General features: G+C 47.3%; 1 protein-coding gene across 2 annotated transcripts in view; it reads left to right on the top strand.

Moving 5' to 3' along the window:
• The window catches only part of LOC139055839 (pre-mRNA 3' end processing protein WDR33-like), a 219,083-nt gene that overhangs the window by 30,957 nt on the left and 174,198 nt on the right, over window positions 1–13,928 (top strand). The window lies entirely within an intron of this gene.

A 13,928-nucleotide genomic window follows, 5' to 3' on the forward strand; every position in this document is an offset into this window, starting at 1 on the left:
TGTTCATCACCAAAAGCATTACCACGAGATGCTTGCCTGCATGGCTCTTGTTTACAGGCAGACAAACTGGCAATGTTGCCTACGTGCACCTCTCCAGGGACGCATGAGAACTGATAGAATCTTGTCTGGTGATCTAACAGTTAACCCTTTGAGGGTCGAATTATTTTGAAGAAAACTTTCCCTGGTGGTCAAATTACTTTTGTAGAATAATTAAAGGGCTACGACCAACACTCTGTGGAGGTCACTTCGCGAGTGCGACTACAAAAACTGCTGCGTGAGACTCTTTCGGGCGGCGGCGTACAGCGGCCGCGCACGCGGGAGCCTCGAAGGAACGATTCTCACTCGTCGGGGTTCGCTTCAAGACTGAACGTTTATTTTACAAAAGACATCGCAGTGACTAGAAAAGGAAGAGAAAAGTAAAATACAAAATCCAAGTTGTCCATTGGCCGCACCGACGCCTTCGTCCTTCTCGGAAGCGCCGGCCATTCGCGCCCAGCAGGCGGACCGCCGAAAACACGGGGCACGGATCGGGTTGCGGGTCGAGGCGCCGGTTGGGACACCAGCCCAGCGGGGCGCCCCCTCGTCCGTTCGCCGGCTCCCTCTTGGTGCACCGCCGCGCCCCCAACAATGGTTGCAAGAAACGTGCGACGGTCGCTAGCAATTCTCAACAACCTCCCCCGCAATGAGCGTCGGCTCATTCTTCCCCTAGTTCAAGCGGGTAGAGGGCTTGGACTGGTGTCTCAGCAGCTTTCGGTCTGGCGGGAAAATCTCGCATGCTCGAACTCGGCCGTCCCTTCCAGGAATCGTTTCGACAACCCGGCACAGCTTCCAGTTCTGTCGCGGGACCTTCTCCTCCCTGAGTAGAACAATGTCCCCTTCCCTTATGCTTCTCTCTAGTCGTAGGAATACCTACGAAGTTCTAGTAGGTATTCCTGCCTCCATCGTCTCCAGAGTGAATCGACAAGTGTCATACGGTGTTGCCAACATTTTATGAGCGCAGCCTTGGTAGATTCGCTGGAGACCGTTTCTCCAGTGTTAGGCAAAACTTTCATTCGGTGCCCTATTAAGAAATGCGATGGCGTTAGCGGCAGAAGCTCCCCTGCATCCGAGTGAAGGAACGTGAGCGGGCTGGAGTTCACAACTGCCTCGATCTGAATGAGTACGGTGGTAAAGATGTCATTATTTAAACCACTTCTTCCGATGACCTTTCGCAGCCCTGATTTTCTTCGAATGGAAACTTTTCTTAAGTCAGGAAGCTGTTGACACCACTTGTTCCACGTTTCGAGGATGTCTGACGGAAGTGGGTCATCCCATTGAGCACCTCGTTCCCATAAGCTCTGAAACATGATCTTAGTCGTGATAGTTATGGGCGCAAGGAATCCAAATGGGTCAAATATGCGAGCCGTCGTTTGCAGAAGGAATCTTTTTGTGTCCTGATGCTGTTTGAGAAAGTCAATCAGGGAACTCATTTCAAACGTGAATTCATCTGTAGTCGGTCTCCACTCAACGCCAAGGATCTTAGTTACGATATGTGCTGAAATTCCGTGTTCGTCTCCTGACTCTTCTGACTATTCTGCTGCAAGGTTTGGGTCATTGGACTTCCATTTTCTCAAATTCATGCCTGCCATCTGAAGAATATGTTCCGCCTCTTTGCATATGCGCATAGCGTCCTCTAGAGTATCGGCACCTGTGACCAAGTCATCCACATACACGTCGTCGTTTAGCATGCTTGTTGTCTCCGGAAAACTATCCTTTGTGTACTCTAGATGGTGCTTTAGTGTCGCGGCGAGAAGGAACGGACTGGATGTTGCACCGAACGGGACCCTCGTCATCCGGTACTCTCTGATTGGAAGGAGAGCTCGTCCCTGTTTTGGAGTACTTTCATACCAGAGGAAACGAAGGGCGTCCCGGTCATCCTTTTTAAGCTCAATCTGCAAGAATGCCTTCTCGATGTCGGACATGATCGCCACATTGTGTACTCGAAATCGAGTTAAAATATCCGACATATTTTGGTTCAGATTAGGTCCGGCGAACAGGACGTGATTTAGAGACAGTTTCCCCCGCGCTTTAGATGGCGTTTTAGTCTTGGTCTTCCTCGCCGATGACAGCCACGCGCAACACTCCCACAGTGGACACATACGTTGCTGTTGATTCTGTGGTGTGCGTTGTCCCCTGCAGGGTCCAGCCAAAAATGGTCTCCACGGCTGCGAGACCGCTGTCGAGGCGCCTGACACCACCGGTTGTGACCTCCCAGTAGTAATCGGATCCCAGCAGCAGCCCTATCTCTGCTCCATCTGGCGTACTGTCGGCGAGTACGAGGCCTTGCTCTTCGAGGTAGTTGACGGTGGAAGCTTCAGGTGCTGACACAATGTCGCAGCAGATTTGTGGGATCTCGAGCGCTTCAACGCGGATCTTTCTTTCGTTGTGTCGACTGCACACGCATAACTCCACTCGACGGCACTTCATTCCTGAAGACGGCTTGTCGCTTCCAAATGTCATTATTTTCAGGGTCTCCTCTCCCATCACACGCAGTTGCATCTTCTGTGAAACCTCTTTCTGGACAAAAGTGCGCTGACTTCCGCCGTCAATCATCAGCCTGACCATCGCTGGCTTCTCCCTACCCTGAACCCACGCTTGAGCCGTCTGCAGAAGGACACGGGTTCTCTTCTTGGTGCCTTCGACTTGCAGCGAAGACTGTACGATTGTCTCAGTGAGTAGTCTTCTCTTCCGACTTTCCTGTCGCTGGTGGTCGATTCAGGTTACACAGGGCTGCTACGTGCCGGCCGGAACATCTCTTACATTTAAGCCATCTTGCGGTGTGGCATTCGTATGCTCGGTGACCTGCCTTGGCACACCTAAAGCAGAGTCTTTCCCACTGCACAATTGTCCTCTTCTGATCCGCTGTCAAATCAACTTCACAGTCGGCAGTTGAGTGGCTGCTCGCTTCGCATAATTTGCACTGTGTTTCAGCTTTCATGACGGCAGTTAAAACCGATGCGGACGCCTTCTTTTCAGGAATATCCTTGCAGATCGGGCGACTCAGCCTTTTGGTGCTCAGCTGTTGACGGGTTCCACATTCGGCCCTCTCTCGACATTCTACTTCGGTCTTGAGGAAACTGAGGAAATTTTGAAGATCATCTCCTGACGCGACTGCAGATGTTGTCTTTTGTCTGCAGTAACCGAGGCAACGCTCATTCGGGATGTTTTTCCGTAGGACTGTCAATAAAAGTACTCCATAAGAATTCGACGCCACACCCAATGCCTCGAGGCTCCGAACCCCCATCTGGACCTCATCATAAAGGGTCCGCAGCCTCTCAGTGTCGAGGATGTTAAGGACAGGTCGGATGTCGAGCAACCTCGACATGTGTTCTTCAATGATAACGTCGCCTTTCCGAATCTTTCGACCAATGTCTTCACTGCAATTTCATAATTTCGGTCACTGAGTGGTAGCCCGTCGATAGCGGCTGCTGCTTTGCCAGTGAGATAGCTCGTCAAGTACTGAAACTTGTCAATTTGATGTAGAGCTGGATTCTTGTGGATGGTAGACTCGAACTGATTCCAGAATCTGTGCCATGATCGCAGGTATCCGTCGAATTTGGCGATCTCTAGCTTCGGAAGTCTTGTCGTTGTCGACGGTAGCTGAAGAGTCGTCGTAACTGCATGCTGGACGGAGCCTGACTGTGCGACGTGGTCACAGTTATTTCCTGTTTCTGATGGTGTACTTGACCTTGTTTCGCTCGCAGCTCCACCTCTCAGTGCCCTTTTTATCCTTGTTTTCAAGGTGCAAATTCTCAAGCTGTACGCAGCGCATTCTGTTAATACATTGTCGAGCTCCTGTAGGTCCACTTTCTTTTCTATAGCGTCGTTGACTGCTTTAAGCTCTTCAGCTTGTTCAAGAAGGATGTCCAAATGTTCTTCAAGCTCACCGGTTGATGCTTCTGTCGCTTGAAGTAAGATGCTGGCCGCTGCGATGGTAGTGTCGATGGCTTGTCGCAGAGTCGCTTGCTTCCTTTGTAGTCGCTCCATGATGCAGGCGAAGTTATTCCAGATGTAGCAGTCCCGGGTTTCGGCACCAGAAAATGTAGAATAATTAAAGGGCTACGACCAACGCTCTGTGGAGGTCACTTCGCGAGTGCGACTACAAAAACTGCTGCGTGAGACTCTTTCGGGCGGCGGCGTACAGCAGCCGCGCGCACGCAGGAGCCTCGAAGGAACGATTCTCACTCGTCGGGGTTCGCTTCAAGACTGAACGTTTATTTTACAGAAGACATCGCAGTGACTAGAAAAGGAAGAGAAAAGTAAAATACAAAATCCCAGTTGTCCGTTGGCTGCACCGACGCCTTCGTCCTTCTCGGAAGCGCCGGCCATTCGCACCCAGCAGGCGGTCCGCCGAAAACACGGGGCACGGATCGGGTTGCGGGTCGAGGCGCCGGCCGGGACACCAGCCCAGCGGGGCGCCCCCTCGTCCGTTCGCCGGCTCCCTCTTGGTGCGTCGCCGCGCCCCCAACAATGGTTGCAAGAAACGTGCGACGGTCGCTAGCAATTCTCAACAACTTTATTGCGGATCTTGAATGTACAAGATGTATAAAGTCGGGAATAAATAGTAAAAAAAAAATTAGGAACAGTATTTTGGTGTCGGCATCACTCAGAACTGCAATATGTTCAATAGTATTTCAGAGTGTGGTACTCCTTGAAACACGAGTCTCCGCACAGCCACAGAGAGCGAGAATACCTCATGAGCGGCGGTGATAAACGATTAAGAGCAGTGCAAATCAAGATAGAAATCAACTTCTGCTGCCCCTGTGATAGCGTGCCGACAAAGATAAAAATCACGTTTCGCGCGCCTCTGCACGGTGGAACCGAAGCCGCGAAAGCGCATTGCTGCTGAGAGCGAGAATACCTCGCGAGCAGCGGTTAAGCTAAGAGCAGCGCCAATGAAGATAGAAATCAACTTCCACCACATCTGCAAGAGAGTGCCGACAAAGGGAAAAAGGACATTTCCCGTGCCACCGTTACGATCACGTGGCGAAACCGAAACCGCAAAAGGGGTGTTGCCGCAGTCTGCGGGATGCGCTGAAGCTAGAAGTCAGTTCTGTTTATCTCCCCAAGAAGGTAGCACAAATTTGTAAGTCCTGTAAGTTCTGTTTATCTCCCCAAGAAGGTAGCACAAATTTGTAAGTCCTGTAAGTTCTGTTTATCTCCCCAAGAAGGTAGCACAAATTTGTAAGTCCCCAAGAAGGTAGCACAAATTTGTAAGTCCTGTAAGTTCTGTTTATCTCCCCAAGAAGGTAGCACAAATTTGTAAGTCCTGTAAGTTCTGTTTATCTCCCCAAGAAGGTAGCACAAATTTGTAAGTCCTGTAAGTTCTGTTTATCTCCCCAAGAAGGTAGCACAAATTTGTAAGTCCCCAAGAAGGTAGCACAAATTTGTAAGTCCTGTAAGTTCTGTTTATCTCCCCAAGAAGGTAGCACAAATTTGTAAGTCCTAAGAGGTGGCAGCACCTCCCAGTGAGCATGCATCGTCATTATGGCGCGAAATTTCAAACGGAGGGTCGAAACCGTACCCGTATGGCAAAGACCTTACGGGACAGAAAGCCGCCGCCGTACATGTACGGTGAAAACCGTCAAAGGGTTAATTAGTGCTAGCATTTTGTTCACTTTGTTTTTGTGATGGGTACCCGCTCCACTGCATGCAATTGCTGGTGAGCTCTGATACGCACTGATACCATCTGTCGTCTTACTCTGTGCGTCCTGTGGCCGACCACTTCATTTTCCATTCTGAAGCTTTGTCTGGGTCGGATGCTGCTCTGGGGTCGCCATACTGCCGTCTTTGCTGGTTTGGCACCGGAATGGCAGAGCGGGGCCCTCCATTCTATTCCCACTTTATTCAGGAGGGTGGAAATCGCCATTAATTCCACTCATTCTCCTCGGTATAATGAGAGCTGGCCCATTCCCACTCCTGGAGGGGCTGAACTGAACCGTTCCTCCAATTGCAGTAAATGAAATGCTGTCTCTGTGATTTGTTATTGTTTACTACATGTACTCTCCTTGTGTGCCTCATAACTAAAAACACATTTTTGAAGTCTTAACAGTGTTACAAATAATGCAATGTGCAATTTTTTTTTGCACAAACATGTTTGTGGCCTGTTATCTCTGCAGTACATTTCTGCCTTTAAGATTTCTGATACTGTATTTACTTGCATAATGATCGCACTCGCGTAATGATCGCACCCCTGCAATTTTGTCATCAAAATTCAATTTTTTTTCTTTCCCGTGTAATGATTGCCCACCGAACTTGCCGCAGCGATATGTCATGTGCCTAGTCTAGCTAATGATGATTGCACTTACCATCTGTCGTATGCTAACGAATGCTATGAAAATGACTCTTCAAGACCGTACCAAGCAGTCTGTACACACCAAACATTCTTAAGCAGATGCCCCATTTCATTCCTGTCATCACATTCCGCACTTCCACGAAAAAGAAAAGCTGCAACCAAGCTTGCCTTGGCTTTATTGTTTGTAAGCTTTAGAATGGTTGTGCTCAACAAAAACAACAGAAAGACCCCTTTTGGTTCCTCTCGTCTGCACTCACAGGCACGCAACAAATCGCGAGCGGCAACGATAGTAGCCACGTTTGCACTGAAAGGATAGTAGCCACGTTTACGTTAAACAGGAGGTTAAAAGTGTCGTTAGAAGTGTACCCTATTCATGTGCCAATGCTTGCAATACAGCTAAGATATTCGCCCACCCTTAGTGGAAACGTGCCGTATTAGGATAGTAGTGAAGACAAATGCCGCGGTTTGCGCAGCATGCCCGCCATGTGTTTTTATGTCACTGGCAGCTAAGTGCGCCCATCTCTGTTTCTGTTCCCTCAAAGTGGACATGGCTATGTTATTGCCGCAAACTTGCCGATATTCACAATATTATTTATGACTGATATGGAAGAAACTGTTCTGACGCACGTAATGTACTCGCGAGAAGAAAAAAAATCGTATTTGGTGCGTTTGGCTTGCTCCGCTGGCCGCCATTTTTGTTTTGGTGTCCTGCACTGTTACAGCGGCAGCTGCCTGTTTGTTGACCTGCTGTCATCCCGCAGCAAATGCGGGATGAAATTTTTTTTTCTTTTCGTGCAAAATTTATCCCGCGTGATGATTGCACTCCTGAATTTGCATACATTTTTTTTTACAAAAAGTGATCATTATGCGAGTAAATACGGTGTCTACTGTATTAAAGCAAACCTTTCTTTGGTAGCACTCACATACTTTCCTGACCGTGGCCGAATGCTGCTGCCTTGCCGAATAGCTGGTACTGAAAAATCGGGATTGCACTCGTTATAATGAAGTTGAAGGGGGGAGTGAAAATTACTTACATTCATTACTTTGTTATACCAACTGTAGCCTTGTACTGCAGTACTGTATGCCTAATGTTGCACACAACACAAAATGCAACAAAGACTACTTCTCCACAGCCCACCAAACCGCTATGCAATGTGCAATGAAAATTTAATAAAACAGCAAATGACTCCCTGTTTGCAGCATGCAGCTTTTTAGCACCTGATGCGGCAGCTGTTACGATAGCATCATTATGTTCTGATGTTATGGTCTTTTGCTTCCGTTTTCCACTTGGCTCACTCGTATTGTCGCGAAAACAATAAAACAGTGACACAGTTGAAGAGAACAGCTAGCAGGCTGTGATGGAATAATGTAAGCACACATCATGGTGCGCCTACCATGCAGCTGGGGCAGTACTCTCGGGCGACCTTCACGACTTTCAGAGGTGGTTTCGCGAGATTTCACGAACAGGTCGACAGCCAACAGAGCTTGGCACAGTGCCAGAAATGGAAGCAAAACTGTCTGATCCGCTCCCTCATTTCACCCTGCAACTCTGCTGTGTGAGCGGAGCTGCGGTCTAGACAATGAAATGCATGAAAATATATAGCATAAATTTTATTGTCTTGCTTGTCAATTAGCGTCAACAGGCATATGTTAACTGCGTCGGTTATTAGTCACGAATATGTGATGTTAATGCAAAATATATTGAGTTCTTGTGATCAAAATAGCTCCAAAAGATGTCAATTTGTGATGACAGCCGGAATTGGGGTCCCCTCTTCAGGAGCCCTTTCCTTCTTGCATAGAAAAATGCAAAGAAACAGAGCAAGGGCTCACTGTCTACGCTTCTTCAACACCACAATTTCAAAAGTGGTCAAAACAAATTCAAGCCTTTCTAAATGAAATTACTCCTCGTCGTGTTTATGCAGTTTTTCCTGAATTTAGAATTAAACCACACATGACATTAATTTCTAACATCATTTTTCAAATACTGTGTGCTATAGCCTACGACTGCCGACTTATGACTGCTGAAGTTAGCTTTACTTCAACTCCACACGTGTTAGGCGGTTCACGACCTCATTGCACACTGTGACACAAGCAGAGGTTGCATTCTAAATGAGGTCCACCCTTCCAAAAATCTGTAATGCATTCGAAACTCGTTCGTGTAAAGCAAAATAGAAAATAATCTTATTGTGTATGGCATGCATCCATCTAGATTGTTCTGTCACTTTGAAGACTAACAAAAAAGCGAAACGCATTGATAAGTTTCGCAGGGCAATGTTTTTTTATTCACACCTTCTGGCATAATAAAGGCACTATTTTTTCCAGGATGCCTCTCTGACCTCCTCTTAACTCACCTTCTGGATCCTCGAACGTGCACCAAAAACATGGCAATGCATTCACAGTGCTTGCGCTCGAAACCATTGTAGACTCGTGCAGTGTGCAACAGCTCGCGATGTCATTTTGGCCTCCATCCTTGTGTCATAGGTGAAGTATGCTCTTGCTAAATCAAATCATATATTTTAACTACTAGAAGTAGTCTTTAAGGGGCAACTCAGGAGATATTTCAAAATCAGCGGATCTGAATTAAATTTGCTAAGTGTGTTCTTGTGCACGCCTCTGTCATTTCTTGAAAACATCAGACTTGAGAGTTGTGCAGATTTTTTACAAATGAATTTATTTCATTCCCTTGAAACACCTGCCTTGCATGCTCCTCAGCTACTGGCCACATTGTGTTATGACATAAAAGGAGGTATACGTAGAGCATGCTGGTAATGAGTGGCAGATGACAGGGTCGAAGAGTGAGCTAGTGTTTGGTGTGAGAGGTCACAAAAAGTTACATTCTCTGTGGATGGGCAAGAGACGAGAGGCAAGTGGTGTGACGTTGTTAGGTGCACAAGCTTTAGCCCTCGCCATCAGCACACACAGTTTGAGCCGAGTTCAAGCCTATGACAGTCGCCTCGATTTCGTGTTTCTACTGCTGGTGAACCTAAAGCTAATTAAGCCATTAGGATAAAGACAATTACTTCTGTAGTTGAGTTTTGACCATATGGATTTGAAATAAACCCATACAGTGCACACGCATAAAGCTAGAAGTGACGACATGACATGCTATCAACATCCGTACGATGCCGTTCTCGAAGGTGGTTAGTCACACTCGCCGGCACTTCCCTATGTTAAATGTGACTACGTACATGGGTGTATTTTTACGTATTACACTGACTCATTATTTAGCTTCTGAGGTGCATTGCTTGCCTCGTATCCTAAGTGCGCAGCAAGCAGAGGCCCCTTCGATACAGCAGTGCAAGCAACCGCCTCATTGAGCTGCCAACAGTGTCAATACTGGCATTGATGTTCCCGTGAGAAAACTACACATTCTCTAAATGAACGATCATACACGCAAAGTCGTAATCTGTGTCTCTTTTTTGGAACACAGATTTCGGTCTCTATAACCCATGTCTCCCCTTAATTGTTTGCATGAAGAGAATACTAAAAATTATAAGTACCGTATTTACACGATTGTAAGTCGACCCCTTTTTTTAAATTTGAAAGTCTGAAGTTGGGGGGTCAACTTACAATCGAAACCATGCAACACTCAGGGAGGGGGGAGGGGGTGGGGGGGAAGGTGTCGATAGTTGATGGAAGCGCCGCTGTTCCCATTTGCGGCGGCACCCTCAGAACGGCGGCGCTTGCGGGGAGTATCGGTAGTTCATGGAATAGCAGACACCGCTCGCGGGTTTCTCTTTCTCTGTTCAAAGGCATTGGTATTGGTTTGACCAACTTTTTGACGTGTTCCGCTTGACTGCCGGCTACTGCTACTTCTATGCTTCCCCAGTCGTCATGAGTGCTGCAGGCCCACTAATCGTTCGGCACTCGTTCACAGCAGCGTTCAAGGGGGCTGCCATCCCTTACGCCGAAGAAACAAATCACTGCTCAGCGGGCCGCAATTTCGATGTTTCTAAACGGGTGGTGCGAGACTGGTGACTGCAGCGAAGTGAAATTTTCACCCTGTTACGGCATGTGAGAAATTTCCCACATGCCGAAGTCTGGACGCTTTCCGGAGCTGTAGGCTAAGCTTACGGCGTACATCGCTGAAATGCATGATCGGTCCCTGCCATTGAAGTGCGACATGGTCATGAAACAAGCCTGGACCTTCGCCTTAATTTTAAGGTTCTGCTCCACCGTGAGTACAACGAGTGGCTGGTGGCAGAAGACTGCGAAATTACGCCAACCGGACCTGTCAAAAGAGCCTCCCTGACGGCTGCGTGCGGTTGGGTGCATTTGGCGTGGGCTGCTGTTCTGCAAGATGTCCTGGTGCGGTCGTTTGCCAAATTTGAAATTTCGCTGGACCACGACGCGCTGTGGGACCGCAGCAACGATGACGATGGCAGTACTAGTGAAGACGAGTAGTCCAGGGACCATGTCAGCTACTAATAAATTTTCCTTATCGAATGCGCCCTCGGGTACGCTCTCTTATTTTTGTTTTTCCGGTCAAGCGATATGGGGGGTCGACTTACATTCGAGTCGACTTACAATCGTGTAAATACGGTAGGCAGCATACCAACACCCCCCTACTACGATCTCCCACTTGCTGTTTTCGAAATTGTGTGGTCGCACATATCAGCACGACTCAGGGCGATGCAAAGGTGCTTGCTTGCGCAAAATCTGCATGTTTTGATATGTTCTGACAGAAATTGATGTCACTGATGAGCAGTTAGCATCATATCAAGCAAACAATGAGTGGTCGCTGTACCTGCCGATGTAAACAAATGCACCAGTCAGTGCTCTGGACTGTCACGGCATTCTTGCGGGATACAAATGCGGAAAGTTGTGCTCCACATCTTATAGTGGGTATGCAGAGCACCTTCTCAAGGAGTAAAACACATAAAATAGCACGTTTAAATTCATTCGTTAGGGCTACCCTTGGTCTTCATGTTGCAGTGTGATATGTTGTGCATAGGTGCTGGCTCTCCTGGTGGCGGGTCGAATGCTAATGGCGATTCATGGCTATTTGTCGGAACCGTAGCCGTCACTGTTGGACAAATCCGAAGGACTGGTGCAGCTGACATCGTCACCTGAAGGCCCGGTACAGTCACAAATCTGCTGAGCATCTGCTGTTCAGTTTTTTTTTCCACGGGCGAGACTGCCATGTCTTCCCTGCCTCTCGCGACGTCACACGAAGAGATTCGCTTGGCTGCTCAGTCAGGTTCCGGTTTCATTTTTGCTCATTTTGACTCATTTAAAATTATTTTCGAATTTTCGGGACACTTCTACTATCAGGCGCGTACTTGGAAGCCTAAGTAGTCCGTTACTTTGACATGGTCGAAAAATCACCAGAGCTGCCCTTTAAGTGCAAAAGTGAATGAGCAAAATACAGTGTTTATAATTACTGCAGCGGAGGTAGTCGCCTATTGGTAGAGAATGAAATAGCTGGTTCTTAGCACCCTCTGCTGCGTCACAGGTCTGACCGCCGCCGTGGTCAGTTCCGTCGCAGCTGCTGGGGGCTGGGGTTTGATTATCGTAGTATTCATATGGGAGGTTGTGGCCAAGTACTGCACCAGGGTGGCGAATCTTGCTCTGGTGAGGGAGTGCGTTACCGGTTCTGGTCTCGGGGATCAGGCCGCACTCCAGGCCTGTTTATGCAATTTTATCAACATGCGGATTTTTTTTTTAATCCGGTGGAAAATTGCACGGCACCGGGATTCGAACCACGGTCCTCTTGCATCTGAGGCGAATGCTCTACCTCTACGCCACCGCTGCTGCTGGGAAAACATGGCCACAATTAGCACATGACCGGGGTAGTAGAAGTATGGGAGAGGCCTTTGCCCTGCAGTGGGCGTAACCAGGCTGATGATGAAAGAGCTGGTAGGAGAAATACAATATATTGGTCAAGTGCAATTTAGTCCAAATGACAAATTTACTGGTTTGATTGTCTAGCTCAAAATCAACATATAGCTTTCCAGGGCTAAGTGCCGATTTCAGTACGTCTCTCCGGAATTTCGAGCTCGCATTCTATTATTCCATCTATCCGACCGATGCCATTATTACATTCCCATTCCATTCTGGGGGTCTAAAGACGCAGAATGATTAGTATTTAGGCAGTCTGTTTAGTGTGACGTGGCATCTTCTACGTGGGATACGGTTCTAGGAGATATACGGAAGTGATTTAAGTCGGCATGGCTGGAGTTTTCGCTTGTGTTAAGGCGGACAGAGCACCCTGCATGATGTTGCACTATACATCGCACTATACTGTATGCATCTGCAGCATAGGGTAGATAACGCGGCTGCCGCAATGAGCCCGTTTGTTACGGGCAGTAGCGTGCTCCGAGCAGTCTCTGTGGGGGACGGCATCTCATGCTTTGTGGTGAGCCAGTCTAAACGCCAACATCCAATTGAAACAGGTTGTCTGTTTCCCTTGTAGTGCACCTTCGAGGGGTTATGTTAGAAATTTTTTATTGTGAGTGCGCAGTTCGGTGTTCATCATTGTACCCTCGCATGAGTGAATATAAAGAGACTTTTCTTTTGACCCTTGGAAATTGTGTGATTGCCATAGAGACAAGTGCGAACAGAAATGCAGTTTATGCTACTTGCCATCGATGCGAAAGAACACTGTCGCACGCAGCTATCCAGCACACTGAGGGGGTCAGGTGAGCTTGGCAGGCGTGGTAACGCGATGAAGCACGCTGGGGGCTCCTTCCTGCTCCTTTTAAGCTGTGCACTGGTCCTGACTTTCTCCCTGCGGATTTTTTCTTGCCATTTTTACAGCACACATGACATCTTTGCCTTTGGCTCGGGTTTGTCGAAAACGCGGTGTAGGGGAGTGAGGGATCTCATTTGAAATAGCCGTTGTATGGTTGTTGGAGTTAAAATTCGCTGGAGTTTTTCTATATTCAAATACATAGGACTTTGCTGCTGTGACCAACAGAACAGTTCAAATTATCCGTCAGTTTGAATGAAGAGATCTTGAATTATTGATATTTTTTATTTTTTTATTTCACAATAACCCTAAAGGCCCTCTAGGGAGGGTATTACATAGGGTAAATGTTACATAGGTGAGGTGAACAGTTCATAAATGTAATTACAATGGAAAAACAAAACTGGGAAAAAATTAATTACAGTGCATCAACGTACAAACACAAAAAAAAATAATTATAGTTATCAGCACAGCAACTCTAAATGATTTCTACAAAATGTGACACTGTCCTGAAAGCTTTGGTTAACGGCGCAAAAAAAAAGTTTACAAATGAGAGAGTCAGATGTGATATATTAGGTATGCATGGTACTGCGTAGAGCGTCTGTAAATTTTGAGGCATTTGTTTCGGTGACAATATGCAATGGCAGATTATTCCATTCTTTCGCAGTGCGAGGTATAAATGACTGACCAAATGCGAGGGAATGACACATTATGCATTTTACTTTGCAAGAATGATCCCGACGTGGAAGAATGGCTGAGGGTTCACACATGAACTCGTTATGAAGAGATACGTGATAGTAGAGCTTATGGAATAGTGTTAAATGAGATATATTACGGCGAAGTGACAAGGCTTCAAGCTCGGCGCGATTTTTTAATGCAGTTACACTGGTTTCTCATGAATAATCT

The sequence above is a fragment of the Dermacentor albipictus genome, chromosome 2 (genome assembly GCF_038994185.2).
Source record: "Dermacentor albipictus isolate Rhodes 1998 colony chromosome 2, USDA_Dalb.pri_finalv2, whole genome shotgun sequence".
Taxonomy (NCBI): Eukaryota; Metazoa; Arthropoda; class Arachnida; order Ixodida; family Ixodidae; genus Dermacentor; species Dermacentor albipictus.